This window comes from Rhinolophus hipposideros (genome assembly GCF_964194185.1).
Source record: "Rhinolophus hipposideros genome assembly, chromosome: 12".
In the NCBI taxonomy this organism is placed as follows: Eukaryota; Metazoa; Chordata; class Mammalia; order Chiroptera; family Rhinolophidae; genus Rhinolophus; species Rhinolophus hipposideros.
Genome location: NC_138058.1, coordinates 32431645 through 32448106, shown reverse-complemented (window position 1 = coordinate 32448106; position 16462 = coordinate 32431645). Strand labels below are relative to the sequence as shown.

The 16462-nt window shown below is 34.4% G+C and overlaps 1 protein-coding gene and 1 pseudogene across 8 annotated transcripts in view; one reads left to right on the top strand and one right to left on the bottom strand.

Moving 5' to 3' along the window:
- Positions 1 to 16462, bottom strand: part of WDPCP (WD repeat containing planar cell polarity effector) — a 331844-nt gene that overhangs the window by 314622 nt on the left and 760 nt on the right. The gene's annotated exons all lie outside the window — the stretch shown is intronic.
- Positions 195 to 486, top strand: LOC308506048 (coiled-coil domain-containing protein 167-like; annotated as a pseudogene). The gene has a single exon. The product of its transcript is annotated as a coiled-coil domain-containing protein 167-like (transcript).

The window sequence follows — 16462 nt, the reverse complement described above, 5'->3', positions numbered from 1 at the left end:
AGTCATCACATACCAGTGATCCTCAGTAAGATTATCTCCAAGTTTCTTATTAGAAACTTTGGAAGCCAGAAGACAGTGGGCAGATTTATTCAAAGTGCTAAAGAAAAAACTGTCAATCAACAATCCTGTATCTGTCAAAACTGTCCTTCAAAAGTGAAGGAGAGTATAATGACTGGGGGAATCTGGCAATTAACATGACTAAAAAGAAATGGGAGAATCTGGGCGTGGCTCTAGAGATCCATGGGCTGGAGGAGATGTTATCACAATGTCTGAGGAACCTGGAGGCTGTGAACTCCAGGCTCTATGGGGCAGAGCTGAGCCCAGAGGCCAGGAGGTCTCTGGAGAAGGAGAAAAACAGGTGAAGAACAAAGCCTCCAACTATGAGGAGGAGCTAAAGTTGCTTCGGCAAGAGAACTGGAAGAACACGCTGTTTCAGTGGCCGTCTTCATCCTCCTGACCCTCATCTACGCCTGATGGACAATGTGAGCCTGAGATTTCTCTGGCCAGCACAGGCTTTCCCTCAGCAGCCTGCTCACAGCCAAGCAGGCCCTTCAAGCCTCAAGAGGGACCAGGGTACAGGGGCATTTCTCTCTGACCCAGACACTGGAGCATGGCTTCCTGCTGGCCCCACCCCTGCTGCCTCTCGATCCTGTTGTGGGGTCTGAGTCTCCAAAAGGACTTTGTGCTGGCTCCTTCCTTAGCCCAAGGGAGAGGCAATAAAGAACAGCCATGCTGCTCCTTAAAAAAATTTTTTTTTTAAAAAGTGAAGGAGAAATTAAAACATTCCCAGGCAAACAAAAGTTGAATATATTCAAAAGTTGAGGATCACCACTAGACCTGCCCTGAAAGAAATGTTCAAGTGAGTCTTGCAAGGTGAAAAGCAAACACACTAGACTGCAAATGGGACCTAAAGCCATATGGAGAAATAAAAATGTCAATAAAGGTAAAATACATGGACAGTTAGAAAAGCTAATATTGTAACAAGCATCTATAATCATACTTTTTTGTTTTCTACATGATTTAAGAGACTAATACACCTAAAGAAGAAAAAAACAGTTCCTGTAAAAGCTAGTATTACTGTAACTTAGGTGTTTAATTCCAAATCTTGTTTTCTACATAATTTAGGAGACTAATGCATTTAAAAGAATTATTAGTTTATATATTGGGACACACAATGTATAAAGATGTAATTCTGTGACATTAACAACCAAAATGGGTGGGGATAGAGCTGTAAATGAGCAGAGTTTTTGTATGTTAAGCTGGTATAAATTTAAAGAGTTATAATTTTGGAATATTAAATGTATTCCACGTGGTAATCACAAAGAAGTTAAGGAATATACACAAAAGGAAATGAGAAAAGAATTTAAACATTTCACTACAAAAAAAATGAACTAAACACAGAAGACAATAATGCAGGGACAAGAAAGCTACAGAATATATAGAAAACAAATAACAATGACAGGTCCCTTCCTACTGTAACTACTTTAAATGTAAATGTATTAAAATAATCAATCAAAAGAAAGATTCTCAGAATGGATAAAAACACATGACTCAACTATATGTTGTCTTCAAGAGACCAATTTAAGATCAAAAGACACAAACAGTTGAAAGTGAAAGGATGAAATAAGATACTCCATCCAAATAGTAACCAAAAGAAAGCAAGGGTGGCTACACTAATACTTTCAGACAAACCACACTTTAAATAAAAAAAGGTTATAGGAGACAAAGAATGACATTATATATTAATAAAAGCTTCACTATAGCAAGAACTTAACAATTTTAAACATTTACCCACTTAACAACAGACTCTCAAAATATCTGAAGCAAAAAATGGTAAAATTGAAAGGAGAAATAGACAGTTCTACAATATAATTGGAGACTTCAATACCCCAGCCACAATAGAACAACAAAACAGAAGATAACTAAGGAAACACAACTTAACACAATAAATAAATCTAACATATATTGAACACTACCCAACAACCATGACATACACCTTCTTCTCAAGTACACATGGAATATGCACAAGATACACCATATATTATGCCACAAATTAAGTCTCAATAGACTTTGAAAGATAGATACCATACAAAATATATTCTCTAGACACAACAAAATGAAGTTAGATCAATAACAGAAGTAAAACTGGAAATTTACAAAATTGTGGAAATTAAACAATACACTTTTAAACAACCAATATTTGCAAGAAAAAAATCAGAAGAGAAATTAGAAAATGAAAATGAAACAAATAAAAACAAAACAAATGAAAACAAAAACACACCAAAAGTTATGAAACACAGCAAAAGCAGTACTAAGGGGGAAATTTATAGCTATAAATGCTTACATCAAAAAACCAGAAAAGATTTCAAGTCAACAACCTAACATTACAACTTAAGGAACTAGAAAAACAAGAATAAACTAAGCCCCAAACTAGAAGAAGGAAGGAAACAAAAAATATTAGATCAAAGATAAATGAATAGAGAATGGAAAAACAACAGAAAAAAATCAATGAAACTAAAAGTTGGTTCTTCGAAAAGATCAACAAAATTGAAAAAACCTTCAGCTAGGTAGACTAAGAAAAAAAGGAGAGAAGACTCAAGTTCACTAAAATTAGAAATGAAAGTGAGGATATTACCACAGATTCTACAGAAATAAAAAGGATTATAAGAGAGTACTATGAACAACTGTATACCAATACAAAAAATTGTATTACCTAAATAAATGGACAAATTCATAGAAACACAAAACCTACCAAGATTAAACCATGAAGAAATAGAAAATCTAAATAGACCTATAACTAGTAAGGAGATTGAGTCAGTAATAAAAATCTCCCAACAAAGAAAAGTCCTGGACCCGACAACTTCACAGGTGAATTCTACCAAACATTAAAGAAGAACTAATATTAATCATTCTCAAACTATCCAAAAAAATTGGAAAGAAGGGAACACATCCTAACTTATTCTATGAGACCAGTATAACCCTGATATCAAAGCCAGACAAGAAAACTACAGACCAATGTCTCTTATGACCATTGATGTAAAAATCCTCAACAAAATATCAACAAACAAAATTCAACAGCATATTTTAAAAAATAACACCATGCCAAGTGGGATTTATTTATGGAATACAAAGATGGTCCAACATTCAAAAGTCGATCGATGTAATAATACACACATCAACAAAATGAAAGGGGAGAAAAGCACACAATCATCTCCACTGATGCAGAAAAAGCATCTGACAAAATTCAATACCCTTTCATAATAAAAACAATCAAGTAGAAGTAGAAGGAAACTACCGCAACACAATAAAAGCCACGCTACATATGAAAAACCCACAGCAAACATACTCAATGGTGAAAGACTGAAAGCTTTTCCTCTAAAATCAGGAACAAAGCAAGTATGCCCACTCTCACCATGTGTATTCAACATAGTACTGGAAATTCTAGCCAGAGCAATTAGGTAAAGAAATAAATAAAGAAATAAAAGGCACTGAAATTGGAAAGGAAGAAGTAAAATGATCTGTTTGCAGTTAATGTGATCTTATATGTAGAAAACACTAAAGAATCTACTAAAAAGCTATCAGAACTAATAAATAAATTCAGCCAAGTAGCAGGATACAAAGTCAACAGACAAAAATCAACTGTATTTCTATACACCAACAATGAACAATCTGGAAAAAAATTACAAAATCAATTCCATTCACAATAGCATCAAAAAGAATACTTAGGAATTATCTTAACCAAGGAAGTGAAAGTTGTGTTCAGTGACAACTACAAACACTGATGAAAGAAATTAAAGATGACATAAATAAATGGAAAAACATCCATGTTCATGGACTGGAAGATTTAATATAGTTAAAATGTTGATACTACCCAAAGCAATCTACAGATTTAATGCAATTCCTTTCAAAATCTCAATGATTTATTTTGCAGAAATAGAAAAACACATCCTAAAATTCATATGGAATCTCTAGGATCCCCAAACAGCCAAAACAATTAAAAAAAAAAAACAACCAAAAAAAAATCCTGGACACTCACACTTCCTGATTTCAAAATTTACGATAAACCTACAGTAATTTAAATAGTGTGGCACTGGCATAAAGACAAGTATATAGACCAATGGAATAGAATACAGAAAGCTCAGAACTAAACCCTCACATACATGGTCAAATCATTTTTGATAAGGGTGGCAAGTCCATTCCATGGGAAAAGACAGTCTTTTCAAGACATGTTACTGGGAAAACTGAATAGCCACATGCAAAAGAATCAAATTGGACCATTGCCTAACACCATTACAAAAATTAACTCAAAATAGATCAATGACAAAAATGTATGACCTAAAACAATAAAACCTTTAGAATAAAACATAGGACAAAAGCTTCATGACATGGGATTTGGCAATGATTTCTTGGATATGATACCAAAGGTACAGATTTAAAAAAAATAGACAAATTGTACTTCAGAACAATTTAAAAATCTTGTACTTCAAAAGACATTATTCTTGTTGGAAAAAATACAATACTTTAAAAATCATGGATTAATACAAGATCCATTCCAATGTACAACATAGGCCTATGGATTTTAATGTAACAGAATAGGAAATAGTCAGTGATATTGTTTCAGGTTCCATTTCACAAAAACCTTTGAGAAACTATCACTTTGTGTAGTTTTAATTTAGTATCAAAGATGAATATCTACAATTATCTGAAACGGTTGTTAAAGATACTACTTCTTAAAAAAATACACTACCCACAGAGTAAATAAGCAACTCACACAATGGGAGAAAATATTTGCAAATCATATATCTGATAAAGTATTAATATCCAGAACATACAGAGAATTTCTAAAACAACAAAAACACAAGCAACCTGATTCAAAATGGGCAAAGGACTTTAGTCGACATTTCTCCAAAGAAGATATATTAATGTCCAATGTGCTATTGGACATTAGTGATGCTCAAATCACTAATCATTAGGGAAATACAAATCAAAACTACAATGAGATCCAACTCATCCATTAGAATAGCTACTATAAAAAAACTTTTTTTAAAAAAAGGAAAAGAACAAGTGTTGGTGAGGATGTGGAGAAATCAGAACCCTAGTACAACGTTGGTGAGAATAAAAACTGACGCAACTGCTAATGGAAAGGAGTACGGCAGTCCCTCAAAAAATTAAACACAGAATTTTCATGTTCCAGCAATTCCACTTTTAGGTGTATACCTAAAACAACTGAAAGCAGGGTTTTGAAGAGAGATTTGTACATCCACATTCATAGCAGCATTATTCACAATACCTAAAACATGGAAGCAATCCAAGTGTATATAAACTGATGAACGGATAAGCAAAATGTGGTATAAACAAACAGAATATTATTCAGCTTTAAAAAGGAAGGAAATTGTGCAATGTTACAATATGGATGAACCTTGAGGACATTATGCTGAGTGAAATAAACCAGTCACAAAAAGACATTGTAAGATTCCACTTAAATGAGGTACTTAGTCGTCACAATTCATAAAGACAGAAATTGTGATGGTGGTTGCCAGGGGCCGGTGGGAAGGGAGAATACAGAGTTTTGTTTAATAAGTATAGAATTTCAGTTTTACAAGATGAAGTGTTATGGGGGTAGATGATGGTGATGATTGCACAACAAAATGGAGATATTTAATACTACTGAACTGTATACTTAAAAATGGTTAAGACAGTCAATTTTATGTTACGTATATTTTAACACAGTAAAAAAGAAGTTATAATAATTTGGTATCAATTTATTTCACAAGTCTCAATATGCTTTTTAACAATCCTGTTTTTAATCACATTATTATCTAACATGGCTCTTTATTAATTACATGGATATTACGTAAAACACATTTTTTAAATGTGGAGGTACTTAAACCAACAGGAAAGGCATCTTTAGATTACTCTTTTTTTTTTGCTAGTTTCAATGGAAGGTAATCAGATTACAACATAAAAGAAATTTAAAGCTTAATTGTATTTCATTAAACATTAAAATAACTCATTTTTAACTAGATGCATACAAATTTTATACATGCTATAGATAAAATTAATGTGAGATTAAATAATTTTAAACTATTTTAAACCTATAAAATCTCGTAAGCTCCAAAATACCTAGAGCATGAAAAGCTAACATTCAGTTTTAGGGATTGGAAACTTAAAGGTCTTTAACAGCTCTGTTGAATGTTGTTAGAATGGTATTTCAAATATTTCCTGTAATTTGAATTAAATATTACCTAAATAATATGAGCTGGGGGGAAAAATGTTAAGAATATATCCAAATCTAGCATCACAGTTTAATATTCTATTGTTTGTTGCCTTAACAAAAATGAGTATTTACAACAAATTTAGAAACCACTTGGAGATTCAAATTCACAATGAAATTGCAATGATATATTGCACTACTTGACATCAGTTGTTATTCTCCAAGGAGGCAGAGAAGACAATCTCATTAGTAGTGAAACTGGGTATCTGCTGTTACTCCCACCTGACCAAAAATCCTCTCTTGCAACATACATTACCTGTGAAAGGTAACATAAACTAATCAGGGCTGACTCACTCCTTAATCAGACTTAAAAGGGAACTATAAAGAGAATTACGGCCTGAACTATCAGACAAGTGACTTTGTGTGAGTTTGGAGTCGGAGGGGAGTTGGGGGCACACATGTGACAATACAAGGGCGTTGTCCTGTCCTACTACAGTACGTCAGTGAGAATTCTTGTTACGAAAACTCTCTCTTGGAAAATTCACTGTATATGTATCAAGGACAGAAATCATGAGATTTTTAAGAACAGTAACAACAGCAGGGAAAAACCTTTTTCTCTAGTAGAATTTATTTGGTAGGATAATGGGAGAAATTTTTCATAAGTGCTTAGGGTGAAAGTTTAAGTCTCTGAGAAGCTAGGTTCTGAGAATAATGCACACCTACTCTATGTGAGAAAGGAGATCAGCCTGTTTTGTTCTTCATTCAGGGGAGAGGCAGGACAAGGGAAGAGCCAGAGGGAGCATGCTGTGTATTACGCCATGCTAGTCATCCAGGCATTCTATGTACAATCTTCGGTAAGAAATTTAATGCAAGCCATATTTTTTAGAGCAAATTACATAATGAAATATTTATTCCAATTCTGGTCAATCTTGATCTCAGAAAATGTTTATTTATGCTAATTGCCAGATCAACTCATTTTTAGCATTTCACTTTCTTCATTAAATACACAGGAAAAGTTTAATTGTGAGGTATAAAAAGTCTAACAAAATTAATGTATTTCTATTTTGAGAACAAATTAGAAATAAGTTCTCAGCAGCTCGATACCTTTGAGTTTGATACCCATTTACTCAAGGAATACCATACCTTTATTATATTCCTCACTTAATAAATCACTTATCATTTTAGATGTACTTTATATCACTTTATTACAAATTAAGCAATGAGAAATAGCAAGAGTCTAATAATGTATTTTAAACATTGATATTTCGGGGGTGGCCGATTGGCTCAGTTGGTTAGAGCACAGTGCTCATAACACCAACGTCGCTGGTTCTATTACCACATGGGCCAGTGAACTGCACCCCCCACAACTAGATTGAAAACAATGACTTGACTTGGAGCTGATGGGTCCTGGAAAAACACACTGTTCCCCCCCACAAAAAAATATATTTTAAAAAATGTTGACATTTCATTATCTCAGCATCATTTTTATCTTGACTTTATTATTTTAATAATCTCTTTCAAATGTGTTCTTTAATTCACTTTTCGGTGATTTTCATAATCTTCAAATTAGTATTAATGCATTAATTTAATTTTAAAATAAATTCATATTTTTCTGAAAGTAATTTAATCTTATTTCACTGATTAGTTTCACCAATTAGGTTATATGGCGATATTTTTCCAAAATTGGAAATTCAATGAGCAAATTAGCCACTTCAACATTTTAACAAAAACATACTTAAAGGATACAAGATGAAATCATTTGATCAAAAACATTGCTTTGGGAAGGGGATATCGAAATAAAATTTTTCCTAACACTTTCAGAGCATATTGAATTAAGGTAACTAAATGAAATCGCATATTGAATTAAGGTAACGATAATTTTATTCAAATCTTAGTAAAGCTTTGAATGACTAATGGGTAATAAATCCTTTTGCAAGTCAAGTGGTTTTCAATTCTTTGGTTTCCATCAAATTGAAAAACGAACAAAATGAGCTACCGATTAATTTGTCACTGAAAACGATTTCTGATATTAGGTCAGCATATGCCTTTTTTTTTTTTGCAAATGACATGGAAGGAGTTCAAAGAAGTCCCATCTTATTTATGTGAATAAGGTTTCTAAGCAATTACATCTATAACTCTGGAAAATAAGAATAAATTTGAAACTGAATCCAGTCTCATTCCATCCATAAGTAATATTCAACCAGATACATAATATAATCAGGGGAGAAAAAGTCCCATCCATTAAAAGATTCATTGCTATCAAAATTTTACTTTTAATTTTTAGCAATTATCTAAATTTGTAACATATTTATTTTGATAAATTGTATACTACTAATTGTAATAATAAGGGGCTAATATCTAAAATATATAAAGAACTCGTACAACTCAACAAAAAAACAAACAATCCAATTAAAAAATGGGCAGATAACTTGAACAGACACTTCTCCCAAGAAGACATACAAACGGCCAATAGATATATGAAAAAATGCTCAACTTCACTAGCTATTAGGGAAACGCAAATCAAAAAACCACAATGAGGTATCACCTCACCTGTTAGAATGGCTATCATCAACAAGAAAAATATTCACAAGTGTTGGAAAGGCTCCCTCATACACTGCCAGTGGGAATGTAAATTAGTACAGCCACTATGGAAGGCAGTGTGGAGGTTCCTCAAAAAATTAAGGATAGAATTACCATATGACCCAACAATCCCTCTCTTGGGTATCTACCCAAAAAAGTCTGACAACATTTATCTGTAAAGATAATATGTACACCAATGTTCACTGCAGTATTATTTATGGTAGCTAACACATGGAAACAACCAAAGTGTCCTTCGATAGATGATTGGATAAAGAATATGTGGTATATACACACAATGGAATACTACTTGGCCATTAGCAAAGATGAAATACTGCCATTTGAGACAACATGGGTGGACCTTGAGATTATCATGCTCAGCAAAATAAGTCAGACAGAAAAAGTCGAGAACCATATGACTTCACTCATATGTGGGATACCAAACTGAAAGCAACAAAGGAACAAAGAAACAAAAACTCATAGACACAGACAACAGTTTAGTGGTTACCAGAGGGTAAGGGGGTTGAGGGGGTGATAAAAGAGGGTAAACAGGGTCAAATATTAGGTGATGGAAGGAGAACTGACTCTGGGTGGTGAGCATACAATGTGATATATAGATGATGTGTTACAGAATTGTACAATTGAAACCTATGTAATTTTACTAAGCACTGTCACCCCAATAAATTTAATTAAAACAAAGAATTGTAATACTAAAAAGTTGATTACTTACAGCCATAAGTGACAGATTTAAAAAACAATTTATATTCATATTTTTGTGATAGAGAAGTATGATAGTGTGATTGTAAAAGGACTTTTTAGCATTAAAATATATTAAAATAAGATAAATTTAAAATTATGTGAAGGAAGAGTATGGAAAGTTTGAGATTAAAGATGTATAGAAACCTCGTCTTCTGAATGTCAAAAAAGAGGTATTTACATTTTTTCCCCTTTCTTCCGCCACCTCGCCCCCACCCCACTCCGGTTCAAGCCGATATTTCTCAGTCTAGTTGTGCAGGACACAGCTCCCTGGCGCATGCTGGTGTTATGAGCCTTGTACTCCCCACTGTCTGAGGCAGTCAGCGGCTCACAGCAGCTCTCACCCACACGGCAGCCAAGCTCCAGGGAGAGCTATTGTTCACAATCTTAGCTGTAGAGGGCGCAGCTTACTAGCCGATGTGGGAATCGAACCAGCGACCTCAGTATTAGGAGCACATGTTCCAACCACCTGAGCCACCAGGATAACCCTACTTTTTTGATCATCGGAGGATATTTCGATTCCATTGTACATTTTTTTAAGTGATATTGGTTTTGTTTAAAAATTCAAATTTATAATACATTGAAAAATTACAGCCTTTACAACTCTATAAACATGATACATTTTTGTTAATTTTAAAATATGCGAGGGGATAAGTAGTTTTAAAAAAATGATTAAGAAAATCTTAGTTTTCAAGACATGACTAGAAGATCTTGTACAAGTCATAACCTTTGAACCTAAGTTTCCTAAACTGCAAAAAGAGGATAATATTCATTCTACTTCAAGATTAAATTATACAAAATGCAATATTATATATATTCAATATGGATTCACTATATACTATATATTCACTATACATACACACATATATATGCTTTTTGCAAAATGTAAAACAATATGGTTGAATTTATGAGTCTTTTTTATATGAACTAGACAGACCAAGGAAGACATCACATTGCAAATCTCAGCTGTAAATCATGAAAACATGATTCATTTCCAGGGGCTATATTTTAAATTGAGCATATAAATAACTAAATTCTTACGTGCCACAATTCTTTAAATGTACCCCAACTATGGGAGGGTATTACAAAAACAGAATTGGGAACTAAGGCACTGAAATGTTCAATGAAAAAGGAGCTGGGGACTTAGATTTAGAAGCAACGCTACAGAGGGCCACCCTTACCCAGTCAATCCATCTTTTGGGGACAGTTTGCAATTTATCTTTATAATGAGCATTTTGTAACATAAAGTCTAAGGCCTGCAAGCAAGGATAAAAGTAATATATGCCCATTACCTGGGCCTCCATCTATAGTTCTCAGTAGTTCCATTTAGATAGAGCCGACTACTTTATATTGCCCAAGCAAATTAAGCATACTAGATAATAACTACATCATCTTGGTCAATAAATCAACAAACCGTAAGTGTTGGTGAGATGCAGAGAAAAGGGAGACCTCGTGCACTGTTGGTGAGATTGCAAATTGGTGCAGCCACTATGGAAAACGGTTTGAGGGTTCCTCAAAAAATTAGAAATAGAACTACCGTATGACCCAACAATTCCACTTCTGGGTATTTATCCAAAGAAACCCAAGACACTAATTCGAAAAAATATCTGCACCCCTTTGTTCATCGCAGCACTATTTACAATAGCCAAGACATCGAAGCAAACCAAGTGCCCATCAATAGATGACTGGATAAAGAAGAAGTGGTACATATATACAATGGAATACTATTCGGCCATAAAAATGAGTAGAATCTCACCATTTGCAACATGGATGGATATAAAGGGTATTATTATCCATCCATTATCCATCCATGGACGGATATAAAGGGTATGCTAAGTAAAATAAGTCAGACAGAGAAAGACAAATGCCTGATGATCTTACCTTTATGTAGAATCTAAAGAACAAAATAAACGAACAAACAAAACAGAAACAGTCTTATAGATACAGAGAAGAATAAACTGATGGTTGCCAGAGAAGAGTGGGGTTGGGGAGCTGGGTGAAAAAGGTGAAGGGATTAAGAAATACAAATTGGTAGTTACAAAATAGTCAAGGGGATGTAAAATAATGCACAGGGAATATAGTCAATAATGTTGCAACAACTATGTACAATGCCGGGGGGCACTAGACTAATCAGGGGGATCACTGCATAAATTACACAAATGTCTAAACACTACACTGTATGTACACTTGAAACTGATATAAAAGAATACCGCATGTCAACTGTAACTGAAAAAACATTTTTTTAAATATATCATATTGGAACAAAAGATAATTTTGCTAAGTATATATTTTATAATCTTAACTTCTTAATTCTGCCTAAAGGTTAAGCCTGATAATTTAGCTAAATAATTTGATAAACAAGTTAACAATAAACTATTTACAAAAAAAAAGATAACAAATTTTTATTACTCAATTTACATCTGTAAAATTACTGATATGCTTATTACTGGTATTTCACAATTTCTTCCAATCGTTTTCCACTATGTATAATGTGCATTTACAAAATTTCTGCTAAGTTAGAAAAGTTTGAAACTGATTAGGTTCATCAAGCCATGATTAGTCTTCCAACTTCCACAATGGCAATTTTAAAGGCATTTTGCTTATACCTATTGTGAAGAAGACATCATGCTGTATTCTATGAGGTACATATAGATATATAAGACACAGTCTCTGAACTCAAGGAAATGATCAGTCTAATAACTGATACAGAAAAATCGAAAGCATTGTACAGTGACCACCACCTAAATTCTCTAACAATTTATTATACAGTATTTCCTCATGTTACTGTATTTTCTTTATATTTTGACTTTTTCTGGATAATAACTATTCATCCCTTTGTACAACCATTAATATATCTTATATTTTTAATGCATTTCAAAGAAAGTCACAGACATAAGTATATTTCACCCTTAAATACTTCAGCATACCTATCATTAGAGTTTTATAATTTTTACAGATTTTAGATAAAATATGTATATATATATATGAAACGCACAAATCTTAAGTGTTTCATTTGCAAATTTTTACAAATGCTTATACCTCTGTAACCCAAACCCCTAACAAGACATACAACATTAATCTCACCCAAATTTCCCTCATGCCCATTCCTAGTCAATCCCCACCCCAATTCCCATCTCTAAAGGCAACTACTGTTAATTTTTTCCCACCATAGATTAGTTTTGCAGATAATTTGTAAATCCAAAACTTAAAACAAAGAGGAATAAAAAAAAAAAAACTTCACACGGATGGATAGACGTATATAGATAGATATACGATAAAGGAAATATAGCACAATGCTTAACAATTATGGTGGAAATTAGATGGACTGTGCCAGTTATCAATTTATTATCTCTAAGCTCCAAATCTACCTTTCTTTGCCCTGCTTAAGACACTGGAACTAATCTTTGTAAACATTTCTTCTTTGCCAGCTTGAGAGAGGGCAATGGAGTTACCCCGTAAGGTGACAGCAGCGGAGACACTTCCTTCCAGATTCTTGTCCTGTTATTATTGTTATTAGTGTGGGAGCCCAAAAGCCCTCCTGAGGAGATGAGCTGTGGCCTGAGGTCCCACCCTGACAGTGGACACTCCCATAGATCATGTAGCCATGGTAGACATGTCCTTTTAAAGACATCTGAATCCAAGTTTTGGGAAGAAAGGCCCTCTCCCATGGGGTCTTTCTTCCCCATCCTAATTGTAAAAACTACTGTTTGCACCTGCTACTTCTGGGACCCTTAGACTCAGAGCTCTTTTACCCCTTTCAGCAGTTAACCACTCCTCCCCTTGTTCTAGTTAACAATTCATCATATTAAATTTTAAATAACCAGTATTGTTCTGTCTCCTGAACTCAGACCACTATAAAGGGTATTCACGGTACCCTGGATGTTTGAAATGTTGGGGGAGGGAGGAAGAGAGGAGATATATTTACAAAGATTGGCAAAATGTTAATAATTGTTGAAGCTGGATGATGACTTGAGAAATTATTCTATCTCTTCATTTTGTGTATGTTGGAAATTCTGCACTCAGGAGTTAAGAAAAGGCTTCATAGAAGCCAAACCACTTGGAGAGAGCCTGGTGGAATAGATTTTAACAGGCAGAAACAGAGGATGAGATTTCAGTAAGGAAAGCATAAATAAAATATGGAGGCAGAAAACTGAAGGATATGTTTGAGCAACAGCAAGTAAGTTCTCTAAAGATAAGATGTATAAAGCAAATGAATATGTTTGGTGAGATTTTCTTCCCTCCCTTTTAAACTTCACTTTTACTACGTAAGTTCTTCACACTCAATTGCTTTCTTTTTTCCCCCACTCCCCTCTCCCTGGCCCAGCCCATACTTCTACTTACTGTCCAAGATCAAGCTCTTCCCACTCTTCTACACTTTCTATGAATGATAAATTGATCCATTTCAGATTTTTTTGTGTGTCTTAATTTTTTTAAACAATGGGCATAAATATATCGGCCTTTGGATACATTTATGGGAAAATGTAGATATGTTTGTGTCTATACAGCAGTATTTTTTACATGTAAAGTCATAAGCAGTGACATAAAACAAGTTTTCATAATCTCTAGTTAGTAGGGAATAGGAAAAAACATTGATTTATGATTTATTAACTTTTTACTTTCTTTTTATAATCACAAAATATATATATACACACAAAGTGAATGAACATATGTGTGAGTATGTCAGCACATTATCCCCAGGAATGGATTTGTATTAATATTCTTTGTTAAGCTGAATGGTGAGTATAGCTGAACAAATAATAAAATGTATACCCTATATTTTCCCCACCCACCAATACATTTAAAGTCCCCTTAGGCCTCTCTCCAGACATCTTTCTCACTTCTTAGAAATGACAATTGTTGTGAAATTTGATTTACAAAAAGCATGCTTGTCTAATTCAAACTGAAAATATAAATTATAAAGCCAGGTAGACATTTAATAGACAGAACTCATAATAGAGACAAGGTCATAGAGAGCAAATACTTCGAAGTAAAATATGTATTATGAAAATTCATAACAAGTTCATATGAATATAGACATGTCACACACATTAAAATACAGACACCCCAACTGGGCTCCTCTTTCTCCTAACCCGCATTATTTGTAGGGTCTGAACCTGCCATTGTATTTCAAACCTCTGCATATGGGACATGCTCTTCATCTCCTTAAAATATGGCAGGGACATAGGTATTCCAGAACAGTAGACAGCAGCGGACAAATGTTCAGTGTCACCCAGGTAATGACTGCTTTCTCAACCACTCCTGAGGACGTGGGCTTGCTCATGCTAAGTCTGGTTCAAGATCGAGGACAATGTAATGTTCATAAACATTCTTTTAAACAGACACACCTAGACTGTTAATGTGTGTTTTCCAGAATAAAAAGAATGCCCCCCAAAAGATATGCTGCAGCTGTTCCTGCTCTGGTTGATGCCTTGCTTCCACTAAATTCTAGCAGCTGTGCAATGGAACTTTCTGTGATGATGAAAATATTCCACATTCTGTCACATGTGGTTACTGAGCACTTGAAATGTAGCTAGTATGACTGAGAAACTGAATTTTTAATTTTATTTAATTTTAAATAGTCATGTGTGACTAGAGGCTACATTCTTTCTTTCTTTTTTTTTTTTTTTTTAGTTTCAGGTGCACAAGACAAAGTAATACTTAGACGTTTACCATTTATATCCCTCACACTGTGGGTCCCCTTCCCCCCATCCACTATCTCTCTGACATCGTACCGAGCCATCACATTTCCACTGTCTCCACTCCCAATGCTGTACTCCACCTCTTGTAAGTATATACATACATATATATACATATATACATAAAATTATAGTTGGCATTCATTATTGTTCAGCTTCAGGTGTACAGTGCAGTGATCAGGCATCTACATCTTCCCTGAGGTGGTCTCCCAAATGGAACATGTGTCCATCAGATACCCTACAAAATCTTTACAACATTATTGATTACGTTCCCCAAATTAATTTTCAAAACCCCGTGGCCATCTTGTGGTTACCCACTGTTTTCTAATCCCCTCACCTTCCTCCTTATCCCCACGAGGCTACATTCTTGGACAAGGCATTCTAGAGCTTTAAAAGAAATCAGGAACTTAAAGAACATATGTTTGCATGTTGAGAGTTTTCTGACATAGGAAGTGGCATTTGAAACCACGCAACTCACGTGTTAGATCACTTAGGGATTAAGTGCAGACAAAAGAATACAGGCACTCCAATGCTAAGAGGTCAGAGGTAAAGACGAACATGCGAGAAACACTGGGAGGGGGCAAACAGTGACATAAGAAGAAAACCCGGAAAGTATGTTGCCCGATTGCCAAGTTTATAAAGTGATTCAAGGAGAGTCATTCGGCTACGATAAATGCTACTGACAGATCAAAGTTGGAAAGTAAGGTGTTATGTTCCTTCCCCACAGTAACAACCCCTCCAAAACCGAAGAGAAAAATTGAAAGATACCACTTGGCATTCATTTACCAATGATAGAGAAAAAACAGAAGTTATACCAATGTTATCGAGTATAGGTATTTCATTCATATTCATTACATATATACTATTCCAGAGTGGCACATCTTCCTTTTAATAACCACATAAAGCAAGGTTTCAGAGAGCACAACAATTCTCTAAGGCAGCATTAATTATAAGTGAAAACCTCTTAAATTGTTTTACCCGCTGAGGCTGCCTGAAACAATCGGTCTCCCATTCAGTGCCACGCTTTCCTTAGAAATGCAGGTGTGACACAATTTAAAGGTCAAGATAGTTTAAAAAGCATGCAGTGTCCAAAAAGAGAACGGGCAGAAGTGTCAACATTCACGGAAGACTTAGAGAAAAAGTTTGATTCGTGGACTGTGAGCTCCAGGATGGGAGGGTCTCACCTCCCACAAGGCGGGCGCTCAGTATTTTTCATTTA